Source organism: Equus quagga, chromosome 4 (assembly GCF_021613505.1).
Source record: "Equus quagga isolate Etosha38 chromosome 4, UCLA_HA_Equagga_1.0, whole genome shotgun sequence".
Taxonomy (NCBI): Eukaryota; Metazoa; Chordata; class Mammalia; order Perissodactyla; family Equidae; genus Equus; species Equus quagga.
Genome location: NC_060270.1, coordinates 1644037 through 1660825, shown reverse-complemented (window position 1 = coordinate 1660825; position 16789 = coordinate 1644037).

Below are 16789 nucleotides of genomic sequence, written 5' to 3'. Positions count from 1 at the left end.
TGTTGGTTTGTAGCTCTAGCCTAGGTATGGAAAATATATATTTCTTTTCAATGCTAGCTTAGATAGATTGATAGCAATTGCCCAGGGTGCTGTGTTGAGAAGTATTGTGAATCCTCTTCAAGGCTCGGTGGAAAAGATTGCCATGATTGATTAGTATGTTTCAGATAAGCAAAACTATTATAGACATCTGAAATAGGTAGTTCAATCATTCTACTCTCCAGAGCTCTAAGCACACAACCTGAACAGCCATGCATTAGCTCCGGAATGATAGAAGTATTTTATACAAAATGTTGTGTCAAATACTTAGAATATTTTTGTAAAATTTATAGCAATTATAGAATTCTCAAGGATAGACATATCTGGTATTTCATGGACATGAAAAAAATAGTGTCCTACCAACAGTAAAAAGACTAATTTCAAAATATTGCATTAATTTGTCTCCATGGGCATGCACATATACGTTAAATCATGAATTTTGACTTGAGGATTAGAAAATGTTGATGTAGAATTCACAATCATCAATTGAGGTCCATGATACATTACTTGGCATCAGTTGAAAAATGTTTATAATAACTATGTTTAACCAAATTTATCCAGAAAAAATTTCCCAGGACAACATTGGACTGGGAACAAAAAATTATATTGAAAAAGAAAGTATTTCTCTTAGCTCTCTCCCCTCCAGCTGTTTGTACTTATCTTTCTATTGTTACCTGATGTGCTTTCCCCAAAAGGTTCTACAAAGGAATCCCTGCCAATAATTTGCCAGTAGCATCCTTTCCACTACCACCAGGAAAGTTAGGTCTCCCATCAAGGAGAGCTGCTACTATTACATGGTGGCTAAATTTGTAGGTGCTTCAGTAAAATACCTTAAATTGTATGGAAAATCTCTTTCCCTTCCAACAATGAGACACTCAGATTGAATCAACCAGACTCATACTATAGAATGAATTCTTTTCTGGAATGCTTTTTCATCCATTTGATAAAAACCTCTGTTGAGGTCCTTTTGCCTGAATCATATGGCAGATGTAACCTGGAACTAATCTGGATCTTCTGAAGAATTTTAACAGAGTTTTAAATGTCCGTTCCCACTAGTGATATGGACATAGAACGGGTCTTTGGGTCTCTATAACTGAAACAGTTTCTTTAGTTATGTAACTATGACTTCATTTACAGTAAATTTACCTAAGGAGGTTCTATATGACTAGTACTTGCCATAATTATGGATCAATGACTTCTTTTGGCAATCACATGTTTTTATCAAATAATGTTCATGTTTTGCAGTATTCTGTTCCATAATAGGTCATGTACAATGTTAAATGTGGAAAAAGTTTTGAACATTTAATAAAATATATCATTTACAGAAAGGATTTTAAGAATTAGCTGTCGTTAAGTCCATTTTCTTCTTTTACAGAAAAGAGAGCAAAATCTTCCAAATTAAATAACTTGTCCAAGGTCATAAGTTACTTAGTGATGGGACCCATAATGTAACCATGTCTCCTGACAGCTAATTTGGTACCAAATAGTCCCCTGATATTTGATTTAAATTTAACGAATAGTTTTATTATATTTCATCCTAGATTTATGATTAAAATAATTGGTATTCTGTGTAACATCTTATCCCAAAATGTAGCTGTATAATATAAAATGTTGTGTCATGAGTTTTCAAGTTAGAAATTTTAACCTGATACATGAGATGGCTTGGTCCTACTTTACAACGTCTTGTGTCTCAGTTGGATGTCTCAAAGGTGGGGTTAGAATATTTGAAGGCTACTTCATTCACATGTCTGACCATAGATGCTGGGAAGATCCAAAGAGCTGGAGTCTGACACGGCTGTGGCTCCCTAGGCAACTCTTTCTATTTCTGTGTGGTCTCTCAAAGTGTCATCTCCAGCGTGGTGTGTTCCAAGTACTCATATTTCTTACATGTCATCTCAGGGCACCCAAGACACGTACCTCAAGGGAGAGCATCAGGAGGAAGCCCCAGCACATTTTATGACTTATACTTGTAACTCGCTCAGTGACATGTCTGCCACGTTTTATGTGTCAAGGTCATTACAAAAGTTATTCAAAACTCAAGAGGAGGGCACCAGCATCTCCTCTCTTGATAGAATAGTGTCAACCTCATATTGTAAGAAGATCATGTGTAATGGAATATATATTGGTATGGCTATTTTTGGAAAATACAGTCTGAAATGCCCCCCCCCCCGCCAAAAGAATTCAAAATTAGCTCACATTTAAAATACATTCATCCCTTCCACCAAAATTTCTAAGTCTCATCTTGTTATGACATTATCTAGTATAGCAAGGTGCGGATGAATCTCTTCAAGTACACATCCCTGAGCATAGGCCTTTTAAAAGTTATCTGCCCCCCAAACATCCTACAAACAATGATGGGACAGGTAAAGGACAGCTGCTATAGATCCTCCTGTCCAAAAACTGAGAAAATAGAAGGTATGTAAGAGTCACAGATCTAGTCTGGCACGTTTTCCCAAATCCTTGAGTAAGGCTCTGGCCTACAGTTTGGGGTGATCTATTTGTGTCTTGGCTCTGCTAACTTACATAAAATATATATATTGAATCGCCAAGGGGATTAAAATGGTACATCAGTAAGTATTTATTTAACATGGAAAGATACAGTAATGGTGCAGTAAACTAGAAAGATAGACCTAAGACATTGTCTTGGACTGAATGTTGGCATCCTCCTAAAATTCCTATGTTGACCCTCCCCTCCCCATGTGGTGGTATTAGGATGGTATTAGGGGCCTTCGGGAAGTAATTCAGATTAGATGAGATCATGAAAGTGGAGCTCTTATAAGAGTCACAAGAGAGCTTGCGTCCTCTCTCCTGCCTCCACCATATGAAGATATAGTGAGAAGTCATCAGTCAAGAAGAGGGCCCTCACGAGAACTTGATTATGCTGGCACTCTGATATTGGACTTCCAGCCTCTGGAACTGTGAGAAATAAATTTCTATTGTTTATAAGCCACCCAGTCAGTCCTATTTTTGGTATAGCAGCCTGAGCTAAGACAGACATACAGAAAACAAATAGAAAAACAGCAGATCTAAATCCTACCTTATAAGTAAATACAAGAAATGTAAATGGATTAAAGACTCCAATCAAAAGATATAAATTGGCAGAACAAAAAAAGAAAGAAAACACAATCCAACTATATACTCTCTGCAATCGTTTTAGGTTCAATACCCCACTGTCAACCCTTGACAGATCAACAAGGAATCGGAAGACTTGAATGACACCATAAAACAAGCAGAACTTACAGACCTGTGGAACACAATACGTGGAAATTAAACAACGTATCTGGGGAGGGATGCAGTGAGGAGTGACTATTAATGAGTTCAGTGTTTCTTTTTGGAGTAATGAATATGTTCTGAAGTTAAATAATGGTGAGGGTGGCACCACTCAGTGGATATTCTGAAAACCCCTTTAAAAGGGTGGATTTCATGGTATGTGAATGATATTTCAAGAAATATGTCAGGAAAAGTCACTCACAACTTATTAGTTACATGACAAATTACACAATTAACAAATAGGCAAAGGATATGAAGAGACATTTCTCCAAATAAGATATACAAATGGACAAGAAGCACATGAGAAGATGCTCAGCATTATTAGCCATCAGAGAAATGTAAATCATAATCACAGTGAGACACCATTTCACACACACTAGCGTGGCTGTAATAAAAAAGAGAGATAAAGACAAGCATTGGCAAGGACGTGGAGAAAGCAAAACCCTCACACACTCCTGATGGGACGTAAAATGGTGCAGCTGCTGCAGAAAACAGTTTGGCAGTCCCTCAAAAGTTAAACTTAGAGTTACTCTACAACCAAGCAATTCTACCCCTAGGCACATACTCAAAAGAAATGAAAATTTATGTCCACACAAGACTTGTACGTGAATGTTCATATCATCATTATTCATAGTAGCCAAAAAGTGGAAACAACCCAAATGTCCATCAGCTGATGGATGGATACATAAAATGTGGCATATCCATACACTTGGTAGTAAAAAGAAATGAAGTACTGATATGTGCTACAACATGCGTGAATCTTAGAAACATTATGCTAAGTCAAAGAAGTCAGTCACAAGAGACCACCTATGGTATGATTCCACTTATGTGAAATGTCTAGAATAAGCAAATCTATAGCAATAGGAAGTGAATTAGTGGTTGGCTAAGGCTTAGGGGTGGGGAGAGGTTGTGGCATGGGACACTGACTGCTAATGGATTCTAAATATTTTAAATATTCTAAAACTGATCACGGAGTGATTGCACAACTCTGTGAATATGGTAAATACCATAGAAATGTTCAGTTTATAAATGGATGAATTATATGGCATGTCCTATATATCTCAATAATACTGTTTTTTTTAGAGCAGCACTTATTTTGCCCACACGGGCAGAGCTCAGCAGGGACTACTTATCTTTGCTTCATATGGCATCATCTAGGGCAGCTCAAAGGCTGGGCACTGGATTCATTTCAAGGCTCAGTGCTTCATACATTGAGCCTTGACTGGACCTTCTTGGGCTCTCTGTCCATTTCTATACGTCCTATATACATGATATTTCCAATATGGAAATTTTGGTGTAGGCAGGCTTTTTAATTAACAACCCAAGGCTTCCAAGATCCATGTTCAAAGAGAATGAGCGATCTAACAAATAGCACTACCCTTTTAATAAACTAACCTGGGAAGTTGTGTGCTGTCATTTCCACCAGACTCTATTGGTTGAAGAAGTCCTGAGACCCTGACAATATTAAAGAGGAGAGTTAACATTACAATTTAAGAATATGCAGAGTTATGTGACAAGATGCTCAATATCACTAGTCATTAAGGAAATGCAAGTTAAAATCACAATAAAATATTACCTCACACCTGTTAGAATGTCCATTATCAAAAAGACGAGAGACGAGAAGTGCTGATGTGGATGTGGAGAAAAGTGAACCCTTGTGTACTGTTGGGGGGATTGTAAATTGGTGCAGCCACCATGGAAAGCAGTATGGAGGAGCCTCAAAAAGTTAAAAATAGAACTACCCTGTGATCTGGCAACTCCACTTCTGGGAATATACCCAAAGGTAACAAAAACACTAACTTGAAAAGATATCTACACCCCATGTTCACAGCAGCATTGTTTCCAATAGCCAAGACGCGGAAAAATCCTAAATGTCCGTCAATGGATGGATGTATAAAAAAAGTTGTGGTGTATATATATCTCCATATAAATATCCATCAGTTGGACATTTGGGTTGTTTCCACTTTTTGGCTATTATGAATAACAATACTATGAACATTCATGTACAAGTCTTGTGTGGACATAAATTTTCATTTCTTTTGAGCACATGCCTTTTGAATATACACCACATTGTATATATATGTAATGGAATATTATTCAGCCATAAAAAATGAAATCCCAGGGCTGGTCCCTTGGTGTAGTGGTTAAGTTTGGCATGCTCTGCTTTGTCAGCCTGGGTTCACAGGTTCAGATCCCAGGCACAGACCTACACCATCCGTCAGCTGTGCTGTGGCCATGACCCACATATAAAATGGAGGAAGACTGGCATAGATGTTAGCTCAGGGATAATCTTCCTCAGGAAAAAAAAAAAAAAGAAATCCTGCCACCTGTGACAACATGGATGGATCTTGAAGGCATTATGCTGAGAGAAGTAAGTCAGACAGAGAAGGACAAGCACTACTTGATCTCACTTGTATGTGGAATTTAAAACAAAAAAACAACCAAACAAAAAAAACCAAACTCATAGAGAAAGAGATCAGACTCGTGGTTACCAGATGTGGCAGTTGGGGAAAGGGGAATTGGGGACAGCAGTCAAAAGGTACAAACTTCCAGTTATAAGATAAATAAGTACCAGGGATGTGATCAAGCACGATGACTGCAGCGGCCCCAGCTGCGTGATACATGGGAAAGTTGTGAAGAGAGTAAATCCTAGGAATTCTCATTCGCAGGAGGCTTTCTTCCTTCTTTCCTTTTTATTGTATCTATACGAGAAGATGGATGTGATCTGACCTATTCTGGTAATCATTTCACAGTATATGTAAATCAACCCATCATGCTACATGCCTTAAACTTATACAGTGATCTATGTCAATTATTTCTCAGTAAAACTGGTGAAAAAAGAACATGTAGGATGCATATTTGGAAATAGGTATGTTTGACAACTACATATCTGGAAGATACAACAGTTGATTATGAGACATACTTGATATTGAAACTTTACCAGATTGCCCCAATTACCAAATCTCTAATTCTAACATGTAACCTTGTTTTAAATCAACTTCTCTAACAGGATTTATCTATTTTAGGACGCTTGTGTCTTCTGTTTGCCTGTGGAGCTGCTTAGGAGGATCTCCTTTAGATTAAGGATATGATATTCTACTAGCTTGTGGTCCAAAGACATGAATTTGAAGGGACTGTGAACTTAGAAAAAACATTTGGTAACTTGGATCCCCTGTTTACTCATATGCATGTGTGTTTCATGTCCTTTCCTCAATGGGTTTTTTTTGTTTCTTTGCTGAGGAAGAGCAGCCTAGAGCTAACATCCGTTGCCAATTTTCCTCTTTTTTTGCTTGAGGAAGGTTAGCCCCAAGCTAACATCTGTGCCCATCCTTCTCTACTTTATATGTAGGTCACTGCCACAGCATGACTGACGAGTGGTGTAGGTCACACCTGGATTCCAACCCGCAAACCTAGGCCACCTAAGTGGAGCACACTGAACTTAGCTACTGTGCCACAGGGCCGCCCGAATGAGTTCTTTCTCAGGGGGAATGCAACCACGTGTATTTAACAAACATTCAGTGCTTATCAGATGCCATGAGCTGTTAGTTTGCAAATATTGACCCAAAGGCAGGTGCTGCCATTTTTAGATGAAGAACAGAGTCACGTGGCAGTTAAATAGCCTGTCCGAGGTCCCAGCACTGGTGGTGGGACTCTAGCCAAGGCTGTCTGGCTCAGAGTCCCCACTCACACCCGCTCTGCTAGGCTGCACTTCAGGCAGAAGGCGGGAGCCTGGAGGCGGAGGGACCAGCAGGCACCTGAAGGGACCAGGCAGCAGCCGCTGAGGGAGAGAGATGACTTTCAGCTCCTGGAGACCAGGTGCGTCCAGTGCTCAGAAAGACCCTTCAGGCCAAGGCCCTTACCTGGGTGTCAAGGAGAGAATGTGGGCCGGGCCGTTTGATTATTTGGTTACACTGGCTGGCGGGGCGTAAGCCGAATAAATAACAATCCGGCCATCATTATCATTTCCTCCAGTCACTTCCAACTGCTTCCCTCTGTTGAATAGCACACCTTTCGTCAAAAGGTCAAAGTTCCACTTCCCCCTTCTGCTGGGAGCTGGGACCAGCTCTTTCTCCAGGTTTCTCTCCAGACCCCATGACTAGCCCCACTGGGAGTGGATCATCCCAGCGCCCGGCAAACTTCCGGGAGGTCTGGGGGCCCTGGGCCTCCTCAATGTTGGTGGAGGGCAGACTCCCCCAGAGCCGCTCCTCATAAGCTGGCTGCTGACCAGACAGACTAACCGTCCTGCTCCCTCAGTGGGGTTTTCTTTCTTGTTTTCTTAAGAGGGAGGAAAGAATTGAGAAAATTCATATAATTATTTTGAAAACAGTTAAAGACATGCAAAACAGAGTTTCTGTACAGTGGGAATCACTGGAGGGAAGACAACAGAAAAACAGCCCCTCTCATTAGCATTGAAAGTGGTAGGAATCAAAATATTTAGGTTTTGATTTGAATATTTTAATTTCCCAAGGTCCCAATTTTATTGTTACCTACGTACATGCAAACACGAACACCCAGGTGCTTGAGAAATAAGGTGAACACTTACCAAATGTTAAAAGATATATGTGCATATACGTACGTGTGTTGGGGAGGGGTGGAAGACAGTGTTATTTCAGAAAATAAATATTATGCAATAAAACGATTTCTAATAAATGAAGCTTGGGGCTGGCCCAGTGGCATAGTGGTTAAGCTCGCGTGCTCCACTTAGGCTGCCTGGGTTCATGGGTTTGAATCTCAGACGTGGACCTATACACCGCTCATCAAGCCATGCTGTGGCAGCATCCCACATACAAAATAGAGGAAGATGGGCACAGATGTTAGCTCAATGACAATCTTCCTCACCAAAAAAAATAAATAAATAAAAAGGAAAAGAACATTTCCTAACTTAATAGAACTGAATCATAGTTCTAAAAACTAGAGAGCCCAAATAGATGAAAAATTTTGCTCACGTAATTGAGATTTAAAGTAACTCTTTTTAATAATCCGCCAATGTTAGTTGAAATAAGAATAAATCTTGATTGTAGTAAACCCTCTTGGAAGCAAAGGAAGATCACTAAGCAAACTAATTTTGATCAATAAGCATATTTGAGTTGGATGAATGCTTGTGACTTAGTAATGGGGACTATTCTCAGTTAAAATGGACCTTGGATTTTGACATATAACACTGATGTTTTGTTACTATAGAGAAAATACCAACTATGTATGCCTCTACATGATATCAAGGCAATCTTTTAAATTATGTTTTGGCAATTTAGTAAAAATAATTTAAATTATTTATGGTGTCATCGAAACAATTTGTTTTTTTTTTCATGAGGAAGATTTGCTTTGAGCTAACATCTGTGCCAGTCTTTCTCTATTTAGTATGTGGGATGCCACCACAGTTTGGCTTGATGAGCGGTGTGTAGGTCCACACCTGGGATCTGAAATTGTGAGCCCCTGGCTGCCAAAGTGGAGCACGTGAGCTTAGCCACTAGGCCACTGATTGTTTTTAAAAAATTAACAGTTGTATATTGTACACCTATAGCCTACAGTTAGAACATATGCACACTCACAAGTATAGTTTTATAATACATAGTACCATTGCCATATATATCTGACTTATTATTTATGGAAACAGGTAAGATGGTTCTTAAACTTTCAAAAAAATACTTTTTCATAATTAATTAGAGTGTACTTTTTGTTCTCTGACAGCATTTTCATTACTATATGTTTTTTGCATGTTGCAAACTTTACTCAATTTGATTTATTTTTAATCTGTGAAATTTTACAAATTTTGTTTCAAGCTGCATTGAGGCATCTACTTTTGGCATATATTTTGATATCATTGTGTTGTGTTTCCCTCTTAGTTTATTCACTTTTTTAGGGTGATAACTGTGTCCTGTTCATATTTCCTATCATTCTATGTAATCACATATGTTTGCCGAATTAATGAATTTGTGCTCTTTGCTTATGTGATGTCCTTTCTAGATCCAAATAATCATTATTTGATTAAAATAATGGTTGTTTGATTAAAAAAAATGGAGGGGCAAACTTTTGAGTTCTCAATTATTTCAGGTAGGTTTTAACAGAAGATATAAAAAGGTACAAATTCGAGAATCTTATTTCTTCCATTGTCAATTTTTATAATAAACTGCCATGAAAGGTTACATGAATAGAATGAGTAAATCTGAAAATATGATTACTTTCCCACCTTCTTGGATGATAGTTGAAACTTTGATTGTGTTCCATCAGGAATGCTGCTTTTTTAAGCTTGTCTGTCAAGGAGAGAATTTGTTTAGTTCGCTCATCCACCAAAGCAGAAAATTAGATTACTCAGGAGGCTGACCAGCAGGGCAGAAAGGTAGCTACATCTGCAGGTGAGCGGATGTGGTATTAAGATAGGAAGTCATGCTGCATCACATGTTGGTGAAATTATCTGAGAAGAGAAAACATAAAAATCACCCATCAATATCTTTACAAAGTAAATTTAATGTAAATAAAATATTTTATTGAAATAATTTGAAATAAATCCAAGAAAAATTAAATCTGCTTATAGAGGAAGGTAGAAAAGAGAGGAAAGTGCAATACATGGAAACTGAAAGATATTAGGGGATATACTAAATAATAAAATACGTGAGGAACAGCGTTTGCATTAGTTTTCTATTGCTGTCTTAGAAATTACCACAAATGGTGCCTTAAAACAACAAAATTATTATCTCTCAGTTTCTGTGGGTGAAGAGTCGGGCATGATGTGGCTCAGTCTTCTATTTAGGGTCTCATAAGACTGCAACCACGATGTCAGTGTTTCATCTGGAGGCTTGACTGGGAAAGGACCTACGTCCAATGTCACTCAGATTGTCAGGAGGATTAATTTCCTGGTGGCTGTAGGGCTGGGGGCACTGGCTTCCTCTGGCTGTTGGCTGCAGACTGCCTTCTGCAACTAGAAGCCACCCTCCGCAATTAGAGATTACTATGGTTCCTTGCCATGTGGTCTTCATCCTAGGCACTCTCATGGCAAAGTAGATCGCTTCTACAAAGCCGACAAGGGAGAAAGTCTACGCAGTGAACCTGCTACTAGTCTAGAATCTTATATAATGTAGCATAACCAGGGCAGTGCCCTTCCACCCCCTTCTCCATATTCTCTTGGTTAGAAGCAAACCACAGATTCCATCCACATTCAAGGGGAGGAGGTTACACAAGGGTGTGAACACCAGAAGTTGGTATGACCTTAGGGCCTTTCCTACACAGTGTTTGAGGATCGAGAGCAATGAGAACTGCCAGATCACGTAGTAGATCCAGTTTTAATTTTTTGAGGAAGCTCTCTACTGTTTTCCATAGTAGCCGAACCAATTTACATTCTTACCAACAGGGCCCAAGGGCTCCCTTATCTCCACATGCTCGCCAGCACTTAGCTCTTGTCTTTGTGATAATAGCCATTCTAACAGGTATGAGGTGATACGTCCTTGTGGTTTTGCTTAGCATTTCCCTGATGATTAGTGATGTTGAGCATCTTTTCATGTACCTCTTGGCAGTTTGGATGTCTTCTTTGGAGCAATGTCTGTTGAGTTACTTTGCCCAATTTTTTTTTTATCAGATTGTTTGGTCTTTTTCTTTTATTTTTGAGTTGTATGAGTTCTTTATACATTTTGGATATTAACCCCTTATCCAATATGCGCTTGACAAATGTTTTCTCCCATTCTGTAGGTTGTCTTTTCTTTTTCTGATTATTTCTTTTGCCGTGCAGAAGCTTTTTAGAGAAGATAGTCTGGTTTTCATTCATTTTGAAATGAATGCCTCCATCAGGGCCATTTCACAGAAGAGCTGTCTGAGGACATAAGTGCTGAACGTTTGAGGGTCCTTGTTCTACCACCTGAAAATTGATTTCAGTTTCACAGAGTCCAACTATTAAAAGAATGCAACATTTAACCAAGATAGTACAATTCCAGGTGCAAACAGGTAGCTCTGAATAGAGCTTTTCATTCAGAATCAATGTGGGATATCTAATACAGCTGGACGTATTCAAGCTGTATATATATAATCAGCTTTGGAATATCCCAGAACAGACAATTCCTGATTCTCTATTATTCACAACAAAGTCGTTCATTTGAAAGGGCTTCTTGACTAAACCCCAGTGGCAAATGCCATTACCTGCGTGCTGCGTCACATTTTAGCACATGCCTGAATATCAGCGGGGATTGATCCAACATGACACATCTTCACTTCTGTGATGGGTAAGCTCTTATGCAGCCTGCAGGGACCATTTCTATTGTAACTGATGACATAGGAACTTTGTTTCTCATCATAATTTTTAGTTCCAGAACTTCTATTTGCTTCTCTTCCACAGTTTCTATTTCTCTGTTGATATTTTCTATCTTTTCACTTATTATAAACATATTTTTCATTACTTCATTGAACCTACTTATAAAAAGAAGTGTCTTAAAATTTCTATTAGCTAATTACAGCATCTGTATTATCTGGGAACCAGTCTCTGTTGATTGAATTTCCTCCTGAGATTATGTCACATTTTCACATTTCTTCTTTTGAACAGTAATTTTTTATTATGTCCTGGACATTGTAAATGTTATGTTGTAGAGATTTTAGATTCTGAGTATTTTTTTATTTTTATTGTTATTTCAGAAAGCTCTTACCTTGTTGGATTCACAGTGTAGACTTTGTCTCTTTCATAGTGTCTTGAATCTCACTTCTTTCTGCTTCACTGAGATGCTTGGATTCTGTCCTATGCTTCCACGTTTAGGGAGTCCTCCAGATATCTGGGCAGAGTTTACACACAAAATATGGACATTTCTCTGGCTTTCGCCTTTCCTGTGTTCTTCTTCATTTCCATTGGCTGTGGTTTCCCAAAACCCCTGTTGCTGTTTCTTTAGGACACAAAGTCTACGGACTTTACATCGGAATTCTAGCTACCCTATGTAGTCATTGCCCTCCCACAGGCTAAAAGCATTAAAACCTAATCTGATTCAAGACTATTCCTTTGTAAATGTTACTACCCTCTATTAACTGTGTGATTTTCCATACTTTCCTGTGCTTTCAACTAGGTCTTTGTTTGTCTGTGTATATTTTGACTAGAGTTTATGATTATTGTCTTAGAAGGGTCTATCCAACAGAAGTCTGTATGCTCATATCAGGAGTGGAAGTTCCATGAATAGAACCAGCAATTAAGGGATGAAATTCAGAGTTCCAGGGTCTTTTAGTGCTTGGTCACTGCCTTTTCTAGATTTATTCAGTAGCTTAAACATGACTATACTGTCCTGTTTCCTTTTTCTGCATGAGATTATAATCTCCAAATAAAGAATAGTACTAATAGTCTATAACTATCAAATGGAAATTTCCCTTAATATTTTAGTGTCATCCCTTTGAAATTGTCTAATCAGTACTTTGCAGCCAATTTCATTCCTCTTAGCCTCTATTCCTGATAGAATTTCTTCAATAGGTAGCAAAATTTATTTTTTTAAAGAGAAAGCTTAATAATTTCAAATTGCTTTTGATCCAGGGTAAACTAAAAATTGTTGAACATTAGAACATAATTTCGCTAGAAATATAGACACATCAATGTAGTGCAAAACAGAAATTTAACTATTTTCATATATACATAATTTTAAATGGACGCCATTAAGATTTCTTGAATAAATGACTATTTGATCTTGAATAAACCGTGCTGATTTTTTTCAATGCATATTCATCTCTGGGATACCTAGCAAATGTTGCTTTTATAACAGCAACATGACCATGGTGTCCGTCCAAACACAATTTTAAAATATTAATAATTTATAAATACCAAGGAATAACTGATATATTTAGAATGACTTAAATTCTCCCTAAATGAAAATTAATTTTAAAATATGAATAAATCACTTACAGTGTTATTTCAATGATTCTTCTAAAATTCTATTGTTTGGGCAATGGGTTAATGAGTCATTAATAAACATTTTCTTATTGGCAAATATGTATTGGGGACTTTTTTGATAGATGCTTCTTTATGGAAAGCTTTCACAGTTACCTAATTGACACAGTAGAAGCAGCTGGCTAAGGTATAATGCTATTCTGCACTGAGAGAAAAAGACCAGAGGATGCAGACATTCTGTCTGCAATGGGAGTTTCAGTCCCACTGTGTTCTTTCCATTCCTGCAGAAGGGCACTTGTTTCCTGTCAAAAACAGTTTCTGTCTTCTGGTTCTCAGTGCACTTTATACCACAGCCAATAGCCTGAAGGACATTTAGCGATACTGCATTCACAGGAATTCTTGATCTAATAAGACTTCTGGTCCCAAACCCACTAGTCTCTACGACACACAGAGTTCTATAAGGGACTATGCTAATTAACAAGGATTTTACTTAACTGTATTCAGAATAATTGGAGATATTTCAGGAATTCATAATTATGACGATGCCACAGTATCATGTTAGTAATTATCCAGTGACCTGAACTTAAGGGTCAATACAAGGCATTGATAAACTTAGCAGCTCCTCTTGTTAGTGTCTTTGTGTGAGGGGAATGAGATGAAACACAGGAGAGTGTGTTTATAGCCATCATTTCACAAACCAGTTTGTAAAATCTAAGCAACAAAGAAAATATTAGTTAAATGTCATTCCTATTACTCTTTAGATGGCCAAGATACCTCTACTTCAAATGATTGGTGCACATAATTGATTTTTCTTAATATGTATTTCTAAGCAACCCTTGCAATTGAAACCATTCTTTGAAAAGTAAAAAAAAAAATTTTTTGAGGAAGATGAGCCCTGAGCTGACAACTGCCACTAATCCTCCTCTTTTTGGTGAGGAAGACTGGCCCTGAGCTAACATCCATGCCCATCTTCCTCTACTTTATATGTGGGATGCCTACCATAGCATGGCTTGTCAAGCAGTGCCACGTCCACACCCAGGATGTGAACCAGTGAACCCCGGGCCTTGGAAGTGGAGCATGTGAACTTAACTGTTGTGCCACAGGGCTGGCCCCGAAAAGTAAATATTTTAAGGTCAAAAAGAAAAAATATCTTCTGTCAGTTTTGAAATACAGATTTGGAATATTGAAAAAATGTTTATTAACTCTATCCAGCAACCTAACAAATGCACTGTGGACAATAAGTAAGTTTCTCAATATAACAAATAATGTGGACGTTTAGACGCAACAGACTTGCATGAGATCTGACAATCCATTTTGTGATATAGGAGATGATATGTGTTAACCTGTCAGTAACTGTGGAACTATTCATCCTAATGGAATCTTTTTGGAGAGAGTAAGTTTTTTTAATTCATTGTATCATCATTAAATATCTTAAGCTTTTGACTTTGGTTATATGTATTTTATTTCTCATAGTTTTCTTTTTCAAGGTAACTGGCTGTAGAAATTCGTTTGTTTAAAAATTATCATTGGTAGTTTTCTTTTTATAAAGAAACATATACCTTGGCCAATTTTTTTCATTAGAAAATTGTGAAAACCATATACACACATACATGTATATACACACAGAGACTACCTCACATACATATATTATAAACAGACACACATGTGTATGTATACATATTCCATAATCCCAGCTTCTTATAGAACTAATACTATTTTGATAATTGTTCTTTCAGACTTATTTCTGTCCATAATATGAATAGATTCTTTTGAGTTTTTTAAATGACTTAATTTTGTTAGAGTGGTTTAGATTCACAGCAAAGTTGAGGGGAAGGTATAGAGGTTTTCCACATGACCCCTGCCCCCACTCATGCATGGTGTCCCCCACTACCAACATCCTCACTGGAGCGTGCATTCGTTCCAACTGATGAAGCTATGTTGGCACACCGTGATCACCCAAGTCCACAGTTTATATCAGTGATCACTCTTGGTGTTGTATGTTTTACGAGTTTGGACAAACGTAGAATGACGTGTATCCATCATTATAGTGTCATACAGAGTATTTTCATCCCCTAATGGTTCTCTGTGCTCTGCTTCGTCATCCCTCCCGTAATGAAACTTTTTAAAAGGTTATTCGCCTCTTGTCCAAGCCAGATAAATTTAAGCAAAGGGACCTTAGGGTCAGTGGCTGAATTTACTTTATTTCAAAATTGGAGCAGTACAAGTTTTAGGTAATTGTTGCTACTCTGTCATGATGGTTGCGGAAGTAAATTATTCATATATATTTCAGATTACTTAGAAAAAGATATTTTCCTAAATTTTAAGACTGACTTCTACCTAAGTACTAAATTGTTTCTTGTTTATTTTGCTAATCATATTCTATAAAGATTTTGAAACATAAAATGACATATTTACAACACATGGGATTTTCTTATCTACGTTTTCCTACCCTTCTGATAAGGACATAAAACAGATAAATGCCTCTCCCAAACTGAAAGAGATGCATTATGGGGCCGGCCCGTGGCAGAGTGGTTGAAGTTCCACACACTCTGCTTCAGCAGCCAGGGTTTGCAGGTTCATATCCCGAGTGCAGACCTGCTCCACTCCTCAGCCGTGCTGTGGCGGTGACACACATATGAAGTAGAGGAAGATGGGCACAGATGTTAGCTCACGGCTAATCTTCCTCAAGCAAAGAAGAGAAGGATTGTCAACATATGTTAGCTCAGGGTGAATCTTCCTAAAACAAAAGTGAGAGACATTAGAAGAAATATATAATGTCAAAATTTTAACTTAAATGAACTACTAGATTCTTTAAAGTGTGAACTGAATCATCTGAAGTTCTCTCTGAGACGCCGACTACAAGCTAAAATGAACTTCTAACTTATGATATCAGACTTTAAATGCTTTCAGAAAGAAGCATAATCTGGTATGTTTTATCTTATATTTTATTCAGATTTTAACCCGAGAGTTTTCAAGAGTTTGTTAAATTATCAGAAAATGGGCATTAAATGTGAAGCAAATTACAATTCATGATGGAAATTTTCTGAGGTCTGTATGCCTTACCATCCAAAAGACAGATACTATTGTTAAAAATTATTGAGGAACAGTAACTTTTTTGGAATCTGTGTGGTTTTGCTTAAGCAAAGGAAGGCTCAAGCTTTTACATCTGCCACAACTTTGGCGTCCAGTTTAACAAAGATAAATGATACTGAGGATACGAAGAGGCCTTTCTTACTGCTTCACACTTCAGCACCCCGAACCTTTTCCACTTATTTTGCTTTTTAATTTTAAAGAAGACAGCACTCCAGAGCCCTATTGCTGCATTGCTAGAGGTAATTGCAGACATATACAAGAATTCAAGATTTGAGGGAAAAAAAACTGTTAAAAAAGAGAGATAGATTACAAGAAGTAAATTGTTAAATTGCCAGTATTTTGCCTTATAATTTAAATTATGAAAAATAAAAAATATCTTTGCATATATTGTCTATGCATACGTATGCATATAGAACAAAAATTAGCATTATGCATATGGATTATTTTCATTTGAATAGTTAAGAAGGGTCAAATAATTTTGCATACTATATGTTTTCTATTGCTAATTTTTTCCAATTATTGGTGAATTTGGTGTATTTTCTTATTAATTTA